Source organism: Poecilia formosa, unplaced genomic scaffold (assembly GCF_000485575.1).
Source record: "Poecilia formosa unplaced genomic scaffold, Poecilia_formosa-5.1.2 Scaffold357, whole genome shotgun sequence".
Taxonomy (NCBI): domain Eukaryota; kingdom Metazoa; phylum Chordata; class Actinopteri; order Cyprinodontiformes; family Poeciliidae; genus Poecilia; species Poecilia formosa.
In genome coordinates, this window is record NW_006800296.1 from 27362 (window position 1) to 35798 (window position 8437).

Consider the following 8437-nt stretch of genomic DNA (forward strand, 5'->3'; position numbering starts at 1 on the left):
ATCTTATTAGTTCAGATTTTGAAAAAGTGCATCTTCAGTTGTCATGAACAGAAAATGACAGCAGCACAGAGGCTTGCTTAGTGTAATGCATTGCTGCTTGGGGTGTTTTTCAAAGAAACAACAAGTAAATAAACAAAGTTCTTTGTAAATAAATAAATAAATGTAAAGTCTAATGTAATAATATCACATTCTATTACTGACAAAGATACAGCAAAAACTAGAGTTTCCAAATTAATGCCCATTTTGTGTTAATGTTGTATTTTCAATTTAGGTTTGCATGTTACTCTCAAAGGAAATCACTCCTGGCAGCTTCATCTGAATATAACCACATTTTCTGCCACCACATAACGAAAAAGAGGAACTGTTCTAAGTTTGGCACAGTAACATGACTGCTCCTAATATTTCACGTCATCCTTGATCTCTCTATGTAACGGACACAAAGTCTTGATGCCTTGACTCTTTTTTTTTTTTTTTCACCACTGCAGATGCAGTTTAGATGGAAAAGGGTAAAACCATCTGGATAGATTCTTCCATCTATCCGACTGGTGGAGGATTGCAAGAGCAGCATTCAGTACCAAGATCTCCAGGTCTTCCTCTCTCTCCATCAACTTATTATTATCATAATGCTATAATTATTTCATGACTTAATTATAATAATATGATACTGAGATAGTATCTCATAGTAAAATGATAATGAGATACTATCTCAGTATAATTTTATTATATTGAGACAGTATCTCAGTATAATGACATAATTATTATGTGGTAACTATAATGATCTAACTACTAAACATGAACAAGTATAAAATGACCTAACTACTAACGACACAAGGACAAAGGTTGAGCCCATGTCTTGCGAACTGACTCTCTGTTATTTTGGCTATTAGTTTGGATTATTATCCCAGTGAAAAACACAACAGAAAATCATCCGTTTTGCTGCAGCAAAAAAAAACTTGGCATTTTGATTTCATTTCCTGTTTTTAAAGTCAGACTAAAACATCTTTAACTGCTTTGCAGAATATGCTCATTGTGCTTTGTATATTTGCAAATGTTGTCATCTCACCATTTTTTCCACTTTTATATTTACCATCTTTAGACAAACATTGTGAAGAGGTGTTCTTAGTGGGGGATTTTTAATCAAATAAATATTGAACTAACTAACAACATATCTGAAACCTAAAAGCAAAAGCTTGTGAGCATGAGGACACTTTTCAAATTCTGAAACATGGCGGCTTTGGGAGGGAGACAAAATGGATTGGAGAGACGATAATCCCACAATTTAATATGATTTATTTAATAATAGAGCAGATCATCACAATTGCCTTACATACCATAAAAATGTAAAAAGTTAGAGATTACATGTTCTTTATTAATGAACTGTGTCAAAAATATCAACAGAAAACAACATTATTATAGAAGCTTTTGCAGATTAGTACAATCAAAATACAATTAATAGTTGTGTTTTTGATTAATACACACTTGATCACAAACAGAAGCATTAGCCTGAAACCGAAAGTCATTGTACTCCCACCAAACAAACAAAAGAAAAATGTTACATATCAAACATTTACACAAACCAGTCGTAACACCAACTACAGCTCATCACGGCTGTCTTCTTGGCGCTCTATGAAAGACCAAATGTCCTCGATCTCCTTTTCTAAAGCTTTCTTTGCTTCTGCAAACTCAGTTTTCTTCTGGACTATGAAGTTTATGATGACGTCCTTGAGTTCTCGTAGTGACGAAGAATTTTCGGTTGCTGCTATCAGTTGTCGCAGAATCGGATGAAGCTTCTCTATTTCTTTGTCATTATAGATTTCTGCCCACATAAGATCATTCAAGATTTGTTCCTAGGAGAAATTCATCTCATTAGATGTAAAATGACAAATTATGTTGAAAATATTCTATCAATTACAGCCAACAAACCTTCTTTTCAGCAGCTTGTTCTATTCCACCCTGGAGGTATTCCTGTAGAATATCCTGAAAATTTACAAAACAAACAAAACGTCTTTTATTTCAGGAGATCGTGTGAACATTTGATAGCTATACAAACACCACAATTTACAATAACAAAAAAGTTAAAAACATGAAAATTTATTTGTTTTTTTTTTGTTTGTTTTTTCTCCCATTCTTTTTTAAGTATTGTCCTCACTGTTTTAGATTAAGAACACACAGTGATGGAAATATGAGCTTAGATCTCAAAAACAAAAATAAAATAAAATAAAAATCTGCATAAATCTATATTACCAGATTTTCTTCATCAAGCAGCGAGTTTGAGAGATTGATGAGAGCCAACAGACTGAAGAGGAGTATCAGTCCTGTGGAGGGTCTAACATGGATGACCATGATTACTGGAATAAAACACATAAAAGTTTAGATAAAATTAATTAAAGAACATCGGAGCTGGATCTTTTAAGTCTCTGTTAACAATGTTATATAGAAACTTTAATTGTTCAGTACAGACCTTACCTGCTGGATGAATGACAGGAGCTGATGTGCAGATAAAAACCAAACTAATGATTCAACAGACTACAAGTGCTTTAAATACTCTTCAGATCATCTGTCACCTACTAGACTCCACCTATGTGAACCACATCTTAGGTTTCACTATTTATCTCATTAGTTCAGATTGTAAAAAAGTGCATTTTTCAGTTGTCATGAACAGAAAATGACAGCAGCACAGAGGAATGTTTAGTGTATACATCACAGACAAACGTTAGCATCTAGATAAAACTTAAAACGCCCTCTGGCATGCAATCGATTCTCATTAATTGAGGCTCCAACTAATGAATTCCACATTTACTTAAGTGTTTAATACATTATTGAATTGTTTAATAATGATAAATTAATGTATTTACAATCTTAATTAAAATATCAGCTAAATCAATATTTATTTCACGTCTTATTCAGGCATTAATTTGTGGCCCTTCTGTCCCCTGATAAAAAGGAGTTTTTCAAAATGCTGTGTTTAGCGCCACCTTTAGGCAACTGTTCAAACTGCACCATAATCATTAAATAAAACTGCAGAACGACGCAGTTACCTGTAACATTCAGTTATGAGCTGAACCAAAACCTACGGAGCCCTCCAGGGGACATGGGGAAATGTTTGCGTTCCCTCGCAATGTTGTACTTATCAGTTCATGCGCACAATATAAGGTTATGTAAGGTTTTTCCATGAATGTTAATATCTCTTTGTGAAATATCTGAAGTTTTATATTTCTATCTTTCTATCTTTGGGATAGAAAGGCACCACAGACCTTTGACATAAACAGAAACTTTCCGTAAGTAGGAAAGAAATAAAAATAAATCCTAATTTGAACTATTTCTGCGTTATCCCGGGGTAATAAGTGGTTGTCTGAATGGTTTAAAGCAGTGTTTTTCAACCTTTTTTGAGCCAAGGTACACCGTTTTAATTGAAAAAATCTCGAGGCACACCACCAACCAAAAATGTAAACAAAGATACTCTGTAGTCGCCTATATTACATATATAGTCATTCTCATCAAAGAATCTTGAATAGGAATCAAATANCCTGTCACCTGCTAGACTCCACCTATGTGAACCACGTCTTAGGTTTCACTATTTATCATTATTAGTTCAGCTTCTGAAAAAGTGCATCTTCAGTTGTCATGAACAGAAAATGACAGCAGCACAGAGGCATGGTTAGTGTAATGCATTGCTGCTTGGGGTGTTTAACGAAGAAACAACAAGTAAATAAACAAGGTACTTTGTAAAAAAAAAAAAATTAAGCTCTAATATAATAATGTCACATTCTGTAATTGACAAAGACAACAGCAAAAACTAGGGTTTCCAACTTAAAGCCCATTTTGTGTTATCTTAATTTTTTCCATTTAGGTTTGCATGTTACTCTTCTGTTCAAGGAAATCATTCCTGGCAGTTTCATCTTACATATATTTCATCTTACATATATATAAATACATCTATTTTCTGTCACCACGTAAAAGAGAAACTGTTCTAAGCTTGGCACAGTAACATGACTGCTCCTAATATTTCACGTCATCCTTAATCTCTTCTTGTAAAGGACACAAAGTCTTGATGCCTTGACTCTTTTTTAAATTTTTTACCGCTGCAGCATGCATTTAGATGGGAAAGGGTAAAACCATCTGGATAGATTCTGTTTTTCTGGTAGAGGATTGCAAGAGCAGCATTCAGTACCAAGATCTCCAGGTCTTCCTCTCTCTCCATCAACCTCATACAGAACATTATGGTTTCTATGCTGTATGTACAGTCCCTTCACCAAAGGCATTGTTTTAAGATGCTAACTACCTCAACTAAATGAATCGATGAATAAAATCACAGTAAATATATCACCTCAAATGTCGATGCGCTATCATGGTTTTGCATGAGATTCAGGCACAGATCTTGACAGGGATCTGAGAGGTGGCAAAGGATTTGAACATACCCTGCTCTTATGTTCACAACCTTTGTGGGACATCCAAATATGGAACATCGACAGCCACCTTATTCGGCTGAGATTTTGTCTTCTCAGTGGAAGACGGTTGTTTACGGTGCAGGCAACTGGCTCATTAACAGACAAACTTTAGCATCTAGATAAAACTTAAAATGCCCTCTGGCATGCAATCGATTCTCATTAGTTGAGGCTCCAGACCCTCAAAGCAGTGTGCAGAACATCCCACTGGCTTTTGCCCGGTTAAAGTAACAAATACACAACAGGAAATGTTTCCACAATATGGGATAAACAGATTAAAAAGATATTTTGAGACAACACAGCAAACATAATATCAAGTATTTGTTGAGTAATGCTTCAGCTCCCCTTTAAACAGAGGCTGTATGAATTAGTTTGTTAAAAATGTGGATGTTAGAAATTGATATTAATTATAGATATTTTATTGTAATACTGTGCCATCCGTATCATGTGAAGCTAAACTGAATAATATGTAAAGATAGAGCAAATCTTTTTCTGTTTTCGATGTTCTTTCTAATTCCTTTTTACTGAACAGGGAGATGAGAGACAGAAAAGGTTGAAGGAACTTTTGAGTCTCCTCCCAGATCTCACACGTCTTTCAGGTTTCCCTTTTAATTAATGAGATACCGTGTGCAACAGGTATTTTCTCTGACTTTCCCATTCATACTTCTCAGAAATCACCTTAGGGTGTTTCATCTTACTGTAAAATAACATGGTTTACAGTAACTGCATGCAGGACAGTATCAAGAAAAAGAAACCCATGTGAGATCAACACAAACTGCATCTGTCATATAATGTTAAACGTCTGCTTGGAATAAAATACATATCAGTCTCATCATGCAGTTACTGAATCAGAGCAACAACACCACATGTTTTAGAAACTAAAATGACAGAGGCTATTTTGGTTAACAGCAGTGTTTTATAGTGAAAAAAGTTAGCTGAGCATGATGTACACACATGTAAAGTTGCAAATGAGACCGCTTGATAAAAATGGTACGTATTAGCATTTCACAAGAACAAATCTGGACAGTATTTCAGCCTCTGCTGCAATAAACTTACATTCATCTCTAAAATTATATTAAGTTTTTTTTTTTATGTACAAAATATATTTGAACACATTCTGGCAAAATCTTTGGTTTTTAATGAAATATTGACTGGCTTATTTCATTTGTAAAAAATAAATAAATTAATTAATTAAATAAATAAGGATCAGAAAATATTTACGTGTAATAAAGTAGACCGAATTTGATTGACGTGAGAGTGAGACCTCCTGTTTACATACAAGCTTTGTTATTTTAAGTTAAACTTAAAAATGCTTAATTTATCCCAACAGAAAATTAAATGTTGCCATTCGCTGCTGGTCATTGTTTAAAAGTCACTAGATTTATGGCTGATGGCTTTATTGATAAAGGACTGACAGTTTCCAGCACAGTCTGGCCCCGCCCCTCACAACATTTGGCTCCTCCCACTTTATTTGGAGCCGAGGATACGTCACATATTAATGACCAGAAGAAGCGCTGATCTCTTGTTGTTGTTCCAGAAACACAACCGGCGTGTTTATAATTATAAAACTAATGACTATCTCATTATAATAAAATATAAAAAATGAGCTACTACCTCAGTATTCTGAGGTTAAAAAAAATAAATCAATCAATCAATTTTGAGATTAATCTTAGAAGTTTTGTAGAAAAAAAATGTGAAGTTTAAAAAAATCAAAACTTTTCAACTTTTGAAAATTAAATTTAAAAAAATGTAATGATGGTGTATCAGGGCCATGGTAGAAAGAAATTCTGAAATGTTTTGATTACACTCGGACATTTTCTAGAAGAGCTTGAAAAGTTAAAAAAAAATTGCCCAAAATCAGGAAGAGCTGTTCACAAGCCGCTGCAGTCAGAAACCCACATCAATCCTCAGAGGCCTGTTGCAGAGTCATGTTGTAACCACATGCTTCTCCACTAGTGCCTGTCGGACGCTAGAGGGCGCTGTAAACCAGCACAACCAAGTTCAACAACAGCGCTGTCTCCCTCATGAAAGCACAGATACACTCTTCTGTATTTTAACTCAGATCACAAACCTCCTCATCCTTCTCAGCAGATTTCACTTGTAACCATAACAACACCTCACACATCCCTGGTTTTCCTCTTGAGTTATCCATATGCTAAATGGTGTGAATACATGTATTATTTGGCTGTTTTGTGTATTTTTTTTTATTTATTTTTTTTAGATTTAATATCTGAATTAATGTTTTACTGTCCTGGACATTTTTAGGAAATCCTCCTGTTAAAGTTTCAGGAAAACATAAATAAACATTTCTCCTGTTTGGCTCATCATACAGTCTACACTTTAAGCTTTAGCCCTGCTTATATTTAAGTTTGACTCCTCAACTCCAGACTGTGTCCCGTGTTTTGTCATTTGCTCTCTTCTCTTCAGCTCGCCCCAAAGGTTTTCTGTAGGAGTTTGAACTCTGGACTGAGATGCATGTGGAAAAAGGTCGAGTCCATGTCTTGTGATTCAACGCTGTTCATCCGTTTAGACTTTCATCCCAGTGAAAAACATTACAAAACTCATCCACTTTGATGCAGCAAAAATCTCCACACTTTGATTTCATTTCCTGTTTTCAAACACAAACTAAATTTCACGCAATTGTTTTCATGATTTTGCTGTCATCTCACCCTTTTTCCGCTTTTAGATGTTTAAACACTTTCAGGCAAATATTGTAAGAATGAAACTGTTCTTGAAATAAAGGTATAACTAACTAACATTGTTACATTTGGAAACTAAAGGCATGAGAACACCTCTGAAACGACCGGGTCCTGAAAAACGTCTCGTTTTGAGCTTCAATATAAGTTGGGAGCGAGGCAAAAAGGATTGGTGAGATGAGATGATAATCCCACAATTTTATATAACTTACTTAATAATTTAACCATCCATCACAATTGCTTCACATATATTTGGCAGTAGCAATTAAAAAAACGTGAAATGCACATTTCTAAAGTTTACATGTTTCTTATCAAAGAACTGTATTATTTGAGTTGAAGTTTTCATACATTAGTGCAATCAAATTAGATTTTATATTCATGTCTTTGATTATTACACAGTTCATCACAAAAAGCCTGAAACAGAAAATCGTTACACTTCTACCAAACAAACAAAAGAAAAATGTCACATAACAAACATTCACATAAACCAGTAACAGCACAAACTACAGCTCATTACGGCTGTTTTCCTGGAGCTGTACTGCAGCCCAAATGTCCTCCATCTCCTTTACAAAAGCTTTCTTTCCTTCTGCAAACTTAGTTTTTTTCTGGACTATGAAGTTTATGATGACGTCCTTGAGGTCTCGCAGCGACGTGTTTTCGGTTGCTGCTATCAGTTGTCGCAGAATCGGATAAAGATTCTCAATTTGCTGTTCTTGATGGTATTCCGCCAACAGGAGTTCTGCTGTGAGTTGTGTCTACAAAAAATGTGTTTCATTCGACAAGAAGCATTTGATTAACCAGGTAAAATGACAAATCATGTTGAATACATTATGTGAGCTGCATTCAACAAACCTTCTTGTCGGCTGCTTGTTTTATTCCACCCTGGAAGTATTCATGTAGAATATCCTGAAAATTAAAAAAGTCTATGTTATTAGATAGTAAAAAACACACACTTTACAAGAAAGAATTCATGTAATTCCTTGTTGATGTAAAAGCTTCTGTATTTATTTTTATTTTTTTTACTTTTGCTAAGAGACATTCCTTAAATTAGATTAAGGTTTGAAAAGCACACACATTGATGGAAGCATGAAATTACATCTCAAAACAGAACTTGGTATGAAGCTTTATTACCAGATTTTCTTCATAAATCAGCGAGTTTGAGAGATTGATGAGAGCCAACAGACTGAAGAGGAGTATCAGTCCTGTGGAGGGTCTAACATGGATGACCATGATTACTGCAATTAAAAGTTTATGTAAAATTAAGTAAAGAACATCTGAGCTGGATATTTTACGTCT

The 8437-nt window shown here is 34.6% G+C and overlaps 1 long non-coding RNA gene across 1 annotated transcript in view; it reads right to left on the reverse strand.

The window, feature by feature from the left end:
* Window positions 1-768: 768 nt before the first annotated feature.
* Window positions 769-8437, reverse strand: part of LOC107833281 (uncharacterized) — an 18361-nt gene continuing 10692 nt past the window's right edge. Inside the window, exons 2-3 of the long non-coding RNA XR_001659006.1 lie at window positions 3065-3070; window positions 769-819 (exon numbers count right to left, since the gene is read on the reverse strand). This is a non-coding gene — a long non-coding RNA (uncharacterized LOC107833281). The remainder of the gene's footprint in view (window positions 820-3064; window positions 3071-8437) is intronic.